The 18,332-nt window shown below is 25.0% G+C and overlaps 1 protein-coding gene across 1 annotated transcript in view; it reads right to left on the bottom strand.

Moving 5' to 3' along the window:
- The window catches only part of LOC124419858, a 200,648-nt gene extending 191,948 nt beyond the window's left edge, over nucleotides 1-8,700 (bottom strand). The window contains exon 1 of the mRNA XM_046950701.1: nucleotides 7,354-8,700. The gene's annotated coding sequence lies outside the window, so the exon portion shown is untranslated. The remainder of the gene's footprint in view (nucleotides 1-7,353) is intronic.
- Between the last annotated feature and the right edge of the window lie 9,632 nt (nucleotides 8,701-18,332).

The following is an 18,332-nucleotide window of genomic DNA, read 5'->3' as shown; positions in this document are numbered from 1 at the left end:
ATTGTGAACATTAAAATTTTTTAGTTTCAAACTTATAAAAAACAAATATGTTTAATATTTTAATCCCTTTTCTAAAACCATATATTCCTAAACTACGCCCCTGACAACACTTGTTTCATACAATTGAGTTTTAAATGTTTATTTTGGCTTTAGCAAAAGTAAAGTAAAACCGTAACATAAAAACTGGATTGAAAGAAAAGGAAACGTAAAGAAAAAGATACTAGTGTAAAACCAAAGTAATTCACATTCAAATTTTTCAACAAACATTTAAAATATGTAAATATGTATTTACAACCCATATACATAAAATAAATATAAATAAGGAGAAAAAAATTATAGGGAAACTAAAAAAGAAAAGGATTTTTTTAAAGTTTTACATGTTCTTTTTAGGTTTTATTTTTCCTACAACACTAGAATGAGATTTGTTAGCTGTTACAACAACTATTCTAAACAACCGGTGTATTTGTATAAAAATTAAACTTTTTGCATTCAGACGATTAATTTTATAAACCCTTTTTGTCTATTGAGGTTTTTTTGTACTTCTTGATTTCTTAGCTTTAAAAGTTTTGTAGTCAAATATTTCATACATGTATAAAGAATAAAGAAAAATTCTAAGTAAAAAGATTAATATGCTTGAAATTTTTTATTAATTAAAAAATATATTATCACATACTAATCAAAATTACTTTAAAATACTTTATTAAAAAACTAATTTATCACAAAACTAATAAAGTTATGACAAATTATTATAATTCAGGTCCACCATTATGTTTTGAAAAAAAAATCTAATAATAATTAATTTAATATTTAAAAAAATGTTTCTCCTCATTTGCAAATAAAAATTATATTTTTATTACCATCAACATAAACAAAATTATAGAAAAATTTTAATAATTTATTTTGTTGACTTTCCTTCAATAAAATTACATATTTAAGTTTTCACCAAAAAAAAAAAAAAAAACAAAAACAAAAAATTTACTTCCTTATATAAAATTCCATTAAACCAAAATGAAATGCTTCTGCAACTGCTCATATTTATTTTTATATTTCCTCTTTGTTTTTCTTAACCTTATGCACACATACATATGTATTTATTTATATAGTGTTTTTTGTTTAGTCCATAAAAATATTTATATAAACAAGAAAATTTATTTATTTGCAAGATTTTGTGTTTTGTATTTTCTTTAATATAAGGATTTATATTAAAATTTTTAAGTATGTCCGCCGGAATTACATTTCATATGCAAATCCTTGATGTTTTGTATATTCCTTCCGAAAAATAACAAATGAAAATAAATAAAATAGTTCATGTTTTTTTTATAAAAGTTCTTTTTAATGTACACATACAAATACATATTTATGATTGCACTTAATAATAGTATAAGTCAAAAATGATAATTTCAAAAATCACCTATTTATTTTAAAACTAATAAATTATAAAAGAGTGATGTTTGTTTGTAATTGATACAGGGAAGAATCATTACACCAAAAGGAACGAAAATTCTAATATGTGATTTTGTAGCAGTGTTCCTGTAAAGTTTAAAATTTTTCTGGTAGATATCGTCAATGTTTTAAATTTTGTCTAATTTGACCTCGACCACCAAATTTATTTTATTTTAAAAATCAAATCTTGTTTTAATATGTACATGGACAATTTTATTATCTTAAATTTAGGGTTAGTAAAGCAAAATGTGCTTAGCTCTAACTTTTATATGTCGACTTAGTCGATACTTGCTTGTGGCTGTACGAATTTAGTTGATTTAACTGATAAAAGTATAAAAGCAATTTTAAACATTTCTTTGTTAAATTCGTATATATGTAGATGTATAAATTTTACATTTGTTCAAACACATATAACCATTGTTAATATTTATGTAAATATGTCTGTAAGCAAGTCTGTTACATGCATTTGGATTTTACCTTTTCATTTACAGTTTATGTTGTTGTTGTTGTAATTTTTGTATTAGCATTACTTTACATATGTATTACATTTAGACCAATAACATAGATTTTATGGTAGTATATTTGCATGTATCGTGTTTAGCAATTTAAAAAAAATGGAGAAAAGAAAACAAGAAATGTGTCTTTCCTTTGTGACCTAAATAGCCAAAAACTCTTGAATTCTTAAGACATTAATTTAAATTTGGACAATGGTAAAAAATATTTGTTCTCTGTATTTTTGCAAGAATTTTGTCCATATGCAGGCCTTCAAACATATGTGTTAAGGTGGAACAAAAATTAAAATTGTTGATGGTCTAGTCGAAAATTAAATTTAACGTTAATAATTGGTAAACTGGTTTAAAAGATGAAAGGTTCATATATTAAGTTTTTTTATTTTTTCTACATTTATTAAAAAACTAAATTCAAAGGCAAATTCACGTATCACTAATGTTTATTTTTTAATAATTATTATTTTTTCAACAAACTCATTCTATTTTGTTGATGGCATCTATTTAAAATATTTAAGGTTTTTAATTTACAAATACTTACGACCGAGTGAAAGCATGACTGTCAAAAAAATCAAAATATTAAAAAAAAGTAAAAATCAAAATATTTAAAAGAGTAATAACAATGCTTAAATATGTACGTTAGAGTGCTCCAAGCTTGAATGAAGGAAAAAATTTTTTATCCTACAGACCGCCCCCCCCCTAGAATTGTTCTATGGGTTATAAAAATAAGTCGTGCAAAAAATTAGGTTTATAGGATTACGTTAACTGGTGCCGCAACGGCTCTGAAGTTTGAAAATGCATTTACAAGGAGAAAACATGCATTTTTTCAGTTTTCACAAAAGCTTTGTCATTAAATAATTTGTTTTGTATTTTATTATCAAAGAATCGTAATGTACACAGAATTAGCGTTACAAAAAGATAAAAAACACAAAAATTGGTTGAAAAATTTAAATGTTATTAAAAATTCCCCAGGCCATTATCGTGTCTCAGGGCACTTGAATTCAAACAATTGTATTACTTAAAATACATCTGTATTTACTTGAGTTTTAGTTTTTGTTCTTATAGAATAACGTAAACCTGTTCTCAGCTATGGTCGAAAAATTTTGATATTTTTAACGGTCGTTTCAAAATTCAAATTTAATTTTTTTTTAATACTTTTTTAAACAAATTTCAATATTTTTGGGAGAACTCAGAGGGATTTATGGACAACAGATTAGGGAATAAAACAGTAAAAAAATGAGGTCAATACCTCTTATAGTTATATAGCAATTTGAATGTAATTTGAATGCATTTTTATGTAATATTTTGCAAAATTAGCCTTTTTATTATATTGTTGTGTATTTTAAATGGAACCTTTTGTAAATTTATTAGTAAACACATATTTCTAAATAAAAATCAAGAGTTTCATGCAATTTGGATGCCACTAACCCATAAACTTTAAAGGTCAAATTTTGTAATATTTGCAATTTTTGATGGAAACTGTTTACTGTTTTATTCCCTAATCTGTTGTCCATAAATCCCTATGAGTTTTCCCAAAAATACTGAAATTTGTTTAACAAAGTATAAAAAAAATTTAAATTTGAATTTTGAAACGACCGTTAAAAATATCAAAATTTTTCGACCATAGCTGAGAACAGGTTTTCGTTATTCTATAAGGACAAAAACTCATATTCAAGTAACAACAGATGTATTTTAAGTAATACAATTGTTTTATTAGAATATTTTCAAAAATTTGTTTATTTTTTATGACATTTCGAATTCAAGTGCTCTAAACACAATAATGGCCTGGGGAATTTTTAATAACTTTTACATTTTTCAACCAATTTTTATGTTTTTTATCTTTTTGTAACGCTAATTCTGTGTACATTACGATTCTTTGACAATAAAATATAAAACAAATTATTTAATGACAAAACTTTTGTGAAAATTGAAAAAATGCATATTTTCCCCTTGTAAATGCATCTTCAAACTTCAGAGCCGTTGCGGCACCAGTTAACGTAGTCCTATTGACCTAATTTTTTTGCACGACTTATTTTTATAACCCGTACAACAATTTTAGGGGGGGACGGGCAAAATTCGTAACATAGTTTTTTTGGTGCACTCTAATGTACATTGATGGGTCTTATTCTACCCATTAGTGTTAACAATTATCTAGGGTTAAATAGTAGCCAAATCGGTTATCGGAAATCCCTGCAAAAAACCGTATGAAAAGTGTTAAAATTTTGTAAAATAAATAGGAACTTATAATAATATATCTTGACATTTTTGTTAAATCTTCTTTACTTAAGTCGATTTTTGAAATTTTAGATTTTAAAAATACTAAAAACTTTAACCAATTTTCGTTTTCAATTTAGAATTTTATAATATATATGAGTATAAAATAAAAATTTTATTCTCAATAAGTCTTTAATAGTTTTGGTATTTTTAACGCCTTAAACAAAAATATTTTAAACTTTCAAATATTCACTTTCATTTGATTGCATGGTCCTTTTGTCTTTATTAATCCAAATACCTATTCATTTGCATACTTATATTCTATACTAAAATAAAGAAATTAAATGTATTTATAAATATTACAATTTTTTTCAAAAATAATTATCAACAACATTGTAAATCAGTAGTAATTAATTCGATAATAAATAAATTTCTTTATCAATTTTAAAGAAATTATAAAGTGAAAGTATTAATTAATAAATATTTTTACAAATTGAATTATTTTAATGAAATAAATTCCTTTACATTCAATATGTTCAATATTATAATGAAAATATTTAATATAAATGTCACCTGTAGCGTATTATTAATAAATTATCAATATCAATAAGTAATTATTACTTATACGTTTGTGGTTATAATTATGTTTCTCTAATAAATATTAATTACATATCTGTATGTACAAGTCATTTTAAATATTTAAACAAATTTCAATAATTTTTGAGTAAATAACCTTTTTATTAATTTAGCTTCCCAAAACTAAAATATTTTGTAATTATGTGTTATAATCATTTGAAAAAAAAACTTTTATATACATACATTTTTAATGAATTTTCCTATATTTTCCTCATCATCGTTATTGGTAATTAAACCTTATTTTTTTCTTAACAATATGAGTTTTTAATTATAGTATTATACAATTTTATATAAAATACATTTTAACACGATATTCATACATAGAATAGACAACAAGTTAATTACTGTCACGCACTTTTATTTAAAAAAAATATATACATACAAATGGGGCGCTTACACAATAATAAAGATATATTTATTGTATTTTAGACAAAAATCTAAAAAAAAATATATAACTCGATAACATTACACATTAATTATTTAGGTGACGTTTCTATTTAAAAAGGTTTATTAGTTATAAATGAATTCATTTATAAAAGTTCTTGAAAAAATTAATACTTATAGGATGTCCTTGTTCATAAAACTATGCTGCGTGATTTTAAAGATATAAATTTCACATAAGACTTTTATTTGAGAGCTAAAAGTGGTTTTAACCTGAGTTAATAAAACTTTTAATCATTAAATTGCTTAAAGTAATTTGTAGTACATTGTAAGTATGTTACAAAATTTAAAAACAGTTTAGAATTTTTTACAAAAGCTTCGTTCAAAATTAACACAAATTATCTCTAGACTAATAAATACGAAATTTGCAATTTCTCCGTTTAATAATATCATAAAAACTCAAAAGTCCTCGAGTGAGAATACTAGCTTTTCTTACATATTTAGATAGATTTTAAATAATCCAGATCATTGCAAGAGAAAATTTCTATTTTATTTAAAAAAAAACATAAAACGTTTTTATGCATAGAATAGGTACACATAGAAATGAAACTGAGAATGACAAAACCAAAGTCTGCTGTCATAATCTAAGTCGCGAGAATGCACTAGTTTTAATAAGTCATTTTAATTAAATTTCAGTTCACCCATGCAAGAAAGATCTTCATTTAAAATTATTCTAAATTTCAAATAAACTCGTTGTGTTTATATAGACACTTAAAAATATTGGTTGGGCCAATTGAATATAATATTAAAAAAATAAAAACAATTGAAAATTTCGTTTTTTTTTTTTTTTCTTTTGAAATCGTTTTTAATAATTTTGTGGAAAAATTACTACTTTTTACAATAAGTATTGTTGCAGCAAGGACTATAGGAAAGGAATTGTGTAAATGCTTAAATTAACGTTTAATATAAACGATTATTGTTAATTTCAATGAAGTCTAAATGCAGTTTAAATACACCCTACACACAAATGGAAACGGCATGATTATGTCTTAAAGTTAGTAGCTCTTGTCAATGCAATGCTGTTTTCCTTTTATAAAATTAGACAATCTCTTAAATATAATTTCTAAAAAAACTACTATGTAACTTATTGCATCTTACTCGCAATGTGATAGGGTATGATTTATTCGGATACATTTTGTACACTCATACAAGTGTATTTAATTCACACAAAACTTTTACATGTCAGAGAGTAATATTTCTTACCATCAGTAACACTTCTATTTATTTTACTATGTTTTTTTTTGTATATGTGAGTAAGGAGCAATTATAAAGCGATCCTCATAATTTTTTTTAGAGATTTCCATTCGTATAACACAATTTTTTTTAAATTCCTTCTCTATATGCATATATGAAGTTGAACTCATATTGGGGGCCAATTATAGACCGATCGCCATTTGGAAGGGCGACTTTGGTTAGTAGAAAACTTTTTCTGCTAAATTCTATCTGTATACATGCATTCTCCAGATATCAAAGTTAAAGTCAGTATCTTATATGGGAAAAAGGGTCACTTACAGACCACAAAAAATTAGGGATTAGGATTTCTGTTCTTATAAAGCTTTTTTGTATTGAATTTTGACGCTAATGAGCGGTAAAGTCATTTAGTAAAGGGAAACTTATATAAAACTTATCTGTTACGGATTTTTTTGATATTATGCAACGAGCGAATTTTTTGATGGGTACTTTCGAGGTGCGTAGCATCAATTATGAACCTTCATGTGTCCGCCACACTTTTCAAAATTGTTGTAGGACATAATTAAGATATTCATGAATTTTTTTAGCTGTATTGAAGGGACCATGAATATATGGGCCGATATTGCCCATTTGGAATACCAATATAGTGCTTATCAATGAAGAATATTTATGTAAAGTTTTAATTTTTTGTCATTTAGTCGCTATCGTGCATACAACAGACAAACGGAAGGACATGGATAGATCATTTTAGAATTTAACAGGAACCAAGAATATATATATTTATGGGTCTACAAGCTATTTCAAAATATTTCGATTTGTTGTAAACGGAATAACAAAAATAAAATGCCCAGTATTTTTTGATTATAGATAAAAAATTAATGAAAATAAAAATATAAATACTAAAACTATTTAAATTACTTACTTTTTTATAAAAATTTACAAAATTTTAATCGATAAATTAACAACAATTTTATTAAAAAGGTCTTCGTTGATATATTTTCAATTATTTTAACACTGCACTACACTATTACTTTATTATTTAATTATAATTATTATTTAAAGATTTTTTTTCTTATTTCAATTAATGCTATAATTAAACCATTAGTGGAATTTTTTAAGATATTTTTTTCTTTTCTTTAAGGATATGATTTTATTTACTAAGGATATGTACGGGGAGCTATTATTTGTTTGCTAGCTTTAAAATTTATTCATTTTTGTTAAGCAATTTATTTTTTTCAATTTGCTTTATCTAAAGTAAACATTTTGACATGACGTTTTCATTATAAATTCATCACTGTTGTTTTTGAATTTTTTTCGGGTTTTCTTTATGTAAATATTGAATGTGTTTTCTTTTTCTTCTATTTTTTATTATTACTGACACATTTTCTTTTATAGATTTTTTAACACGTTTTTAGCATAAATTTTCTTTCATTTTTCATTTTCTATTTTTTCTCCGATAACTTTATCTGTATATGTATGTTGCTACAATTTATTAATTTAATTAAATTAATTTTCTTTTTAGCACAATCATAATTTATTTTTTTCTGCGTTAAGGCAAACAAAATTGTTGATGTGATGTCGATTGTGTTAAGTAGTTGGGAAAGCACGTTACATGGCCTTCATTAGCAGATGATTTTGCTGTTATTTGTCATTATTTGATATGCGTGGTATTCTGTGTTGGAGTTTAAAATTTTGCTATTAGCGATTGTCGGTAGGTATGACAACCGTCAGATACGACATCTACGAGTTTCTATATATTCTTATAGCTACTTTACTTGATACGAGTATTAAGGATGACCGATTTTTATAATATTACCATGATGACAATGATGTTACCAGTGTTAATAATGAAGCTGATGATTATGTAGAAAACAACAACGATGTGACCGTAACGCGTGCAACGCGTAACAAACGACGTGAAATGAATTTTCTATTAAATAATATTAAATGTTTGGATGCCGAGGAGTAAGTAGGTGGTATGCCACATTTTCTTTATATAAGAAATGAAAATAACGCGTTTGAATTAAATAAAATTTAAATTGTTTTTTTCCAAAAACACTTATAACTTGTTGTTATTTTAATTACACTTTATTTAATTTTTTTGCACCAAATTCGCATATATTAAAGGCTTATGATTTTTCTATTTAACTTTATTTTTATTTAAAATACTTTAATTTTTTGCCATACTACACACCGTTGTTTTTTCCTAACTTAAAAAAAGTTGCGTAGCCTCGCTCCAGGACGAAACGTTACGTTCAGATACGAATATTAAACTGAGCACTAGTTAAGTGCGAAAATTTTATCGTCGCACATCTATAACAAAACACGAGCCACAAAAACTTAATATGGTTTTTTCCTTTTACTATACGAAAGTAAAACAGAAAATATCCCTATTTCCACACTCTCAAGTAAAACCAGAGAACAAACAATATATAAAAATGAGTGCCCTCAAAAATACGACTAGATATTCTAAAAATCAAATAACATTCCTATATATATTTACTTGTATTCGTTTTATAAAGTCTACTTAACTCTCAAAATTAAATATAAAGAGAGCTAAAAGTGGCGTAGTAAACAAATATTCTTTTCAGCGTAATTTAAAAAACTATATCCCTTAGTACTCTTGTGTTAACACGCACTCTCCTACCATTTTACGCTCCCACAAAGAAAACAATTAAATTTTCTCATAAGCAATTGTGCAAAAGTATGTTTTGTAGGTTATTTTTCTTTTTTGCTTCGTTGTTTTTGTTGGTGTTTGTGAAGGAAATAAATAGTAATAAAACCTTCACATATAATTCATTTTGACACCGCTTATGATTGTGATTCTCGACGTACAAATAAAAATATCCTTAGGTAAAAATAGGATAATATTGTTTATTTTATTTCTTTTTCCTTCTTTTTTCTCGTCAACTTACACATTCGTATTTACATGCATACATAAATTTGTATGTATATTTATGTGAATTTAAATATGAGTATTATATTTTGGTTGAGAGTTTTTTATTTTTAAAAAATAAAAACAACAATTCAACCTATCCCAATGTTGTTGTTTTGCATAAAGCTAAAAATAATTTGAGAGTGAAAGATTTTTAAAATATTTATTTGAATGTTTAAAACATATGATTTACATTTAATTTATTTATAAATATTCTGTGTTTGTCAATATTGAGGATAATATTTGAATATAACTGGTTCTATGTTTTAAGTAAAAAATTATTTATAAATAAATATAACGTTGGAAATTATTTATCTTTATGGAATCAATCTCCCAAAAATATCGCATTTACGGTTTTGTACTTTTTTAATTAAATGCATTTATATCACCAAAATCATAAATGATCTAAACAAAAACTTATATTACCGTTATGAATTTAAAAACAATTAAAACCTAATACATTATTACTCATCCGAAGTAATTTTAACTTATTACTTTAAAACCGAAAGCAACGCCGTTATATATAACTACTCTTACAATAAGCTCTTAAATAAGTCATTACAAATAAAAAGTTCAGAAATTTTATTTTGTATAATTTTGAATAAGAGTTTTTAAAGTTTTTTAATCCATTACGTCTAAAGTTATTTTTTACGTGAATATTTAGAGAGCAGTAAAACGGAAGTATTGATAACATTATTTTAAATTACAAAAGTTACCTACTTTTCTACATACACATCTTGAAATCTATATAACAAATTTGTTTAAAAATCCATTGATATTCATTCATAATCACACAAGCTTTTTTCAAAATACTTGTTTATGTTCATTCTTTTTTTAATTTGGCGAAAAATAACAACAACAAAAATTCCTTCAGTAAACAATTTTACTCAACTTATAGTTAATTCTCAATAAAAAATCCTTTTTTTTCAAAAGAGTCCTGCGCTTTAAAGCTTTCCAATGGCCCTTTTAATTATATAAGAGTTTTATTAATAATATTCTCTTTATTTAAAATTGTATCAAAATAATTCTCTTTATTCAGCAGGTTATATGAAAAAACTACCCTTAATATGGGGAAATACTGATTATTTCCCTGAAATTGAAGACTTTTTAGCACCATTAACTTTGATGATGTCTAAACAAATAACATTGGGTTGGTATATGTATGAAATAAAAAAAATTGAACTACATATATCATATTTAGTAGGTCTTTAAGTGTTCCATTTCTAGTCTAATATTTTATGTATGGGCCGAATCTCATGAATTCTTGAGAAGCGATTCATTTATGCCGAATTTCATCATAATTTCTGATTAAAAGTATAATTAGTTAATGAACGTTCTCTTATCTGCAGTTTAAAGCTCTTTAAAAAATAATAGTCACCGTAGACTATAAAAATATAACCAAAAGGATGCTATGGTTTTGTACGTTAGTAGAAATGAAATATATGTTAGAAATTCCAATTTTAATACACCAACATTTTGCAGCAGCTTTTTTAACATTTTGTATTCGAGTGCATGTATTAAAAAATAAGAAGGAAATAATGTCAACCAATATTAAACCAAATAAAATTAAATTATTCGAATACCGTAGTACCCCATAGGATATAAAAACTATTTACAACATCATAAAATTCTTAACACATTACCTCCCACCCTCACCCATAACTTGCCGAATTCAATTTCAGTCATTTAGCGATTTTAACATATTTAAATAAATATAACTAAACATTATTATGCTAAACATAGTCTTTTAATATGAACTTTTACTGCAAGTCATCAATAAACATTCTTAAAAAAGAAAGGAATAAAACAAAAGGTCCTTCGGGTAGCATTACATGACAATATTTTTTCCAAACAAAAGAATTTAAACAATTTCCAACAAACATTTTTTAACTAAATTCAACATAATTGAATATTTAGCAATGACAAAATCTAGTTTAAATAAATTTTTTTTTTATGAACACACACCGAAAAAAATGATGATGACAGCGAAGTCGGCAACGATAATAAAGCGGAAAAGAAGAAACATTTGCTCTGTAAAAAATCACAGACAGAACATTTTCGCCTGTATGTAAATACGTGTATAGACAATATGTAAAATGTTTTATTTATTTTTTTATTTTGTTCCCTAAATTTTCTATTTATCCAAAAACAACAACAATAAGAAAAATTTACTGGACAGGCCAAGCTGTAAAGACAGAAAGACAGAAACAAAGACTATGTATAAAAAAACATGAAACGTAGAATATCTAGCAAGACTATTAAAACTATAAGAACGTAAACAAAATTTTATATTTACATACGTATGTCGTCATGTATTTGACTTCCCAGCAGTTCTGTGGGACAGTCCCAAACTAACTATTTAACCTACCATTTAGTGTTATTCCATGTCTTTGACGGTACCGGTAACTAGTATTTATTAGGGGATTATGCGTTTGTGCTGATCTTTGTAGCACCCAAAAATATTGGCTCAGAATCACTTTCTGAGTCGATTTAGCTATGTCCGTCCGTCTGTGTGCGCATGCTACAGGTCGTAATTTTCAATTTAAAAATTTATGTTTGTGTTCAACTTTGTTTACGAATCTCATTCTTTTTTTCATATGTTTTGTGTGCTATCGTGATAGATCACAGATCACAAACAGTAAAGTAGAGTCGGAAAAATTCTGTCCTATATTGGCTGTGAGGTAATTGAAAAAGATTTTGTTTCAGTGGCTGGAGTAAGGTATTCGCAGGGAATTTAAAAGGCTGTTTCTTCTCTTTCCACTTTCATTGCAAGTGCAATAGTAATAATTGAAGGGGAGAGCAAACCGGCTTGCATGTCTGCTTTGCATACAGCAATTATTACTGCCAGCAACTTCCCACTTATAATATTTTCATTGGGAGAATATAATGCTTAGATTGTTCCTTCTACTTTCAACGTTTTGATAAAAATGATCTTACTTTTGATACAACCTAACAGAGCTGCTATTAAAACGGCATTAGAGTAATGCAAATGAAGTAACACTCTGGCTAACCATAGCAGATTTTAATAAAAGTAGAGCAGATTGGCTAACGACAAAAATTCCAATATATTGTAATCTATACACTTTCCATTTGGTTTTCATAGACAAAATTATAGATCTTCGTTAGATTTTATTCATTATATCACAAATTAACTTTCAATTAAAAAAATTTCAATAAAACTAAAATTAAAAAAAAAAAAAAAAAAAAAACTTAGCTTTAATGATTTGAAATCTAAAAAATATTATAGTGAACTGTTTAAATTATAAAGTTTTAACATTTTAGCCTTTTAAAAGCTAAATAAGAAACCGGAAAATAGACTAGAAAAAGTTAGAAGCTAAAACAAAATTTTCGAGATTAAATGATAAAAAAGCTAACCTGACAACACTGTGTATAACGATTACTGAAGAACTTCTTAAAAAACTTAAGTAACTCAACAATGTTTTTCAAAAATAGTTAGTCTACCGCTCAATGAAAAAATGTACTTGTTTTAATAACTTGTCCCTCACCTTAACTCACCCTAATGTTCCCATTAATGTCGACATTGTAGAAAACTATTAAACTGTTGTAAATAAATATAAAATTACTATGTATTTTACCAAGAAATATATTTAGCATATTTATCATTTAAATTTGTCATTTTTTGATATACTCAAAGTTGGTTTACACAAAGATGAACAGGTAAGCTAAAATTGACCCCAAAAATTTTACTTCATCGAAATAAAAAACGTATTATAAAATTTTAAATAAAACCATACACCATAAAAATTCTATTAAACGTATGTAAAAAAAACATACAAATTTTAAAACAATGTGTGTTCAAAAAATATTTTCCAGAACGTATTTTTTATATATCGTTGTGAGTATTATTTAATTTTTTGTTCCTTTAATATAAACTTTTCATTTAGCGCTTTTTTCTTTATATTTTTATTACGTTTTTTACTGAACAAACGCATAGTCTTAAGTGTCCCAGCAAAAAATAAACGAAGGACTTCCAAAAAAAATAATTTATGACTAGTTCAACTGCAGCTATTTTAACTTCAATGCAAGTAATTTTTCAATTACTTCCAATAAAGTAATTATAATTCAAATTTTTCATAAAGAAAAATTTTTTTTGAATTGAAAAATTTTACTTCGGATTTTTATGTTAAATGTGTGTAATTTGGTTAATACTACTCAAACCAAAATAATTTTTACTCTAATATTAATACTTCAATATTTCCAAATCACTTCAAAATAAAAATTACTTCTTGAGTACTTCAGTACTTTCATGGAGTAATTTTTTAGCTTCTTTGTAAGTTTTTTTACTGGGTTATTTTTTACTAGGTGAAATTGTAAATTAATATTTGTAATTTTCAACATTTAAAGTATCTTTTATTATGCTCTTATAGTAAACATACAGACATACACTTTCATATATACATATATAGTAAATATGTTGATAAGTATTTAGGCTTGTTTTATAAAATTACCGTAAGTAAATTTTTAAAATGTTCGTATGTTTGTGAAATTCATATACAATTGTCGTACATATCTGTTTACATATATAATTTTACATATTCAACTACTCGTATGTATATATGTTTGTATTTAACTGCCCAGCAGTTTAAGAAAGAGTCAATGCATCCAACAATTTCATAAAATTCCACTAACGTAAACGGTAGTAAAGACAGTCAGTAGATTGAAAAGCTAGTGCGGTGATGACCCCATGAATTTCTGGGTGATGTGTTTTCATGTATATTCATTACCTTTATAGCTATTGTAAATGTGCAAATAATGGCGCACATTTTAGTGTCGCATGACAAATGGCAATATATTATTAAGATTTAAAATGTACGAAAAAAAAATGAATGAAATCAAAATAAATGAACCTAAGAATAAAACAAAATACTAGAACAAAAATTATACATATATTTTCAATTCTTAGATTTTTATTTATGAATATTTAACAATATGAAGATATATGTATATTCACATGTTATGTAATGTGAGTATAAAGCTATTTTGTAGCGCCAGCTTAATTGAAATTAAATAGAAAATATAACATAACCAGGTGTGTCGTTTTCAAAAAAGATTATTTTGACAAATTACAACTAAAAATTTACGTTTTGTAATAGTAATAATAATAATAAAAATAATAATAATAAAATTCTAAAAAAAAAATAATTAGCCCACTAGAAAAAACTCTTGAGCTCTGGTAGCTATGTACGCATAGGACTAAATCCAGCCAAGTAATTTTTTTTTTATTTTTTTGATTAATACAATTTTTTTTTAAGTTGAATCCCAGTTTTGCCCAAAGCCATGTTCATGTCTTGCAATCCGATTTTTATTTTTTTTTTTTTTTTGCTGATGCAAATTTGCAGATCTTGTCATCTAGTCAAAAAAATTTTAAAAATATAAAATAAAAACAATTAAAACATCATATTCATTTTTTCATTTAAAAAGTTTCACATTGTGAAATTGTATTTATCTTTATTTATATATTTATTGATATTAAATTATTATATTTATTGATATTAAATTATTAAGTATACGCCTAATTTAGATAAGAACATTAAAAAATACTTTTGTTTTTGGAATTTTGATCATGAATATAAAGTTTTTATTTTTTCAAGTTCACAATTTTCTTTTTGACATGATAATAATAAATATAAAATTTTGCAATAATAAAACCGATGAGCCAAATCTTTGTTAAATCTTTCGGGGCTATGCGGAAACGTTAATAAAGAACATAATATATACACATATGTACTTTTCTTGATCTTGGACAAATATGTTTATGTGTTATAAATGGAGAGGTGAAATCAATATATTTAATATTTTTTGATAGATATAATAGATATAATAATTTAAGAAAGTCTTTTTTGTAAAATATATAAAAATTTCAAGACTTTTTCTTAATATGACTCCTGTTCTGTTACCCTTGGTTAAAAAATCCAAATTTTACACCATACCATATATATATACATATTTTCTTGTTATTTTTATGTATAAACACTAATTAAATCATAAGAAAATATTTCCACAAAATGATTATAACTTAACAATGTGATATATGTATATTTATGACTTCCTAAAATATTTAAATACAATTTCCTTAAAAAAGTCATATTTTTTATATGATTAAAACTAACCCCCATAGACTACAACTTCTCATCTGCATATGGGGTGTGTTTTTTCATATTCTGATACCGCATGATTTATTGCAGTCACATTACTTTAAGGATTATAATTCCCTACTCGTAAATGATGTGATAAAATATTGATATAACCAAATCCAACAGAAAGTTTATTAAATTTGCGTATTTTGTAAATTTTTCATTTGCAATGTATTTCTTAAAAAAAAAAAATGTGTATATATTTTTTAAAATGTATTGCTGTTGGTATTGCTATTATTAGCAATTTTTTTAATTTTCTTAACACAAACACTAACAAAACACTTCATTTCTTAGACTTAATATTTTTCATTCTTCATTAGAGCATAAATGTGACTGACTGTAAGTCATAATTTCTTCTCTTTTACACTTTTTGTATTATACACTTGAAAAACAAGCGTTAGTTTGAAGCACAGCAGTCTATCTCCTTACATCAGTTCAGTCAACATTTTATTTTTTTCTTATAGCATTGTATGTATCTTATTTTCTTTTGTTATTTATAATTTTATTTAATACTTACCAACGGCAATGTTGTATAATTTGTCATCGCGACCAACAACGTAAGTTTTGCGATAAAAACTGTAACATTCATCATATTCAACTTAAGAATCTACTGCTGCTCCAAATCTGCATAAATATAACACTCGTGATATTGCCTGCATAGTGTCTACTTAACCTGTACAGAGTCATATTTCTTAATGCAACGCTACTAGTCCAGAGACTTGTGGTCTGTAACAAAGTGATTTGACTTTTTTTTTTTTGAAATAAATTGTATTACATTTATAAGGAATATGTTAATTTATATCATTTTTTTATTTCTATATTAAATCGCTTTGGAGTTTTTATACCCAAAACGAGGGTAGGGTATTGGGTTTGTGCTGATGTTTGTAACGTATAATATTGATTCTTTAACATAACAATCGGCTTAGTCCATTTAGCTACATACATATGTTCTGCCATCCAACTGTAGGTTCATGTAAACCAGGTAGCAAGGTAATTTATTGAAATTAGAAACATGAGTATTTAATAAGTTTAGAAGACTGTTGAGAATGGTTCAGATCGTCCCATTTTTTCACAGAACTGATTTTTACGAATAGTACATTTGGTTCATAATTATATTTAATATACTCGTATCTCGACAAGAATCGTAGTAACTATGTTTTTTACTAATTTCGACGACCCCGATAAGAAGCTCTTTAAGAAATTTACTTAAATATTTACATATAGCTCTAAAACCATTAATTCATGTGAGTGTACATTTTTTTGGTATTTTTAAATCCTCCTTCACAATATTATTTTTTTAAGAATTTATCGAAGTTAGAGTTCAACATAAATATTTTATAAAAAGAAGTTAGAAAGACTTTATTCTAGTAATTGGTGTAGGATACATGGTCAACTTGTTTTGTAAGCCATATGAACTCTAGTGATTTCAAATATGATAGAAAAGAAAACTTTTTGTTTTTTATATCAAAACACTATTTACGTAAGAACTTTCTACAAATTGTATTTGAAAAAATTTCAAATTACAAAAACAATTTCGGATATATTTTAAATTAAAAAAAATGTTTTCTTTATTTTAGTTTCTGTTCTCGGCTTATCAAAATTCTAAATTTATGAAAAATTTTGATAAATTTAAAATGTAAACAAATTATTAATTAACATACAATTTTCGATGAAGTTTTAAGTTATATAAATTAATTTCCTATTTATAGAAAATCATCAATAAGTTCACAATTCATAGAAAGAAATTAAATAATTTTTAATTATTTTTTTAATTTAAAATAAATATTTCTAGGAAATTTCCTACAAATTTCTTAGCAAAAATATTTATAATTTCTAAATTTTTAAGAAATCTTATATAATTGAATCAATTTTAAATCAGGGTCAAAAATAATTTATGTCGAGAAAAATACTTGAATTCTTATATTAAGATAATTTTAGTATGCCGAATTCGGGAAAAATAATATTTTTTGAATTAAAGTTCTCCCCAATGAGTTATAGATCATCAAAGTTAAAGACCAAATATATATATATATATGACATTCGAAAAACTGTCACCAAAAAGTACCATCAATATGTTCTTATCTAACACTTATATCAATGCAATACAATTTAAATCTATATAGTCCGATCTAGCAAAATACTATTTTTAGGCTATTAAATGAAATTGTGTTGTATACGTTGTAAAAAAAAACACTTTTTCAAAAGTAGTCATTAGTGATAACACCGTCACTTAAAATTAGACACGAACCGGATAATATACGTCTGAAACTATAAATTTAATAGAGACAAATTGCGTTTTTAATTTTCCTGTGTCCTTTTTTAGAAAAAAGAAATTTGATAATTTAAATAGGTTTTAAAGGATAAAATTTTAAACGACATTTTTAGCAAATTTTTATCCTTGCGGTATAAAATAAAAATAATACGAAATATTTCTTGAAAAGTAAAAGTATTTTAAAATTGCTAAATCCTTTTAAAGGGACACAGGATCACCAAATGAAAATGTAAAAAAACAGATTTTCTCCTTTAAATCTATATCATCAGACGTATTTCATCCGGTTCGTGTCGATTTTTTCTTATTTTGTTGGAAGGTGTAATTTCTTAAAATCTTATTTTTAAATACTTTAAAAATATTAAAGATCTTTCAAAACCACAATTATAAATATAATAAAGTTTTAAGTTTCATCTAGAAAATAAAACAAAAGTAAAAAATGTCAAAAAAATGTCTTAAAACATAGTCTATTGTACTGTAGAATATATTCGACAAAACAACGGAAATGGTTAGAAAAATTAATGTATTGAACTAATAACAAT

This window comes from Lucilia cuprina, chromosome 4, assembly GCF_022045245.1.
Source record: "Lucilia cuprina isolate Lc7/37 chromosome 4, ASM2204524v1, whole genome shotgun sequence".
NCBI classification, from domain to species: Eukaryota; Metazoa; Arthropoda; class Insecta; order Diptera; family Calliphoridae; genus Lucilia; species Lucilia cuprina.
The sequence above is the reverse complement of the archived record's forward strand: the minus strand, read 5'-3'. Positions and strand labels throughout refer to the sequence as shown.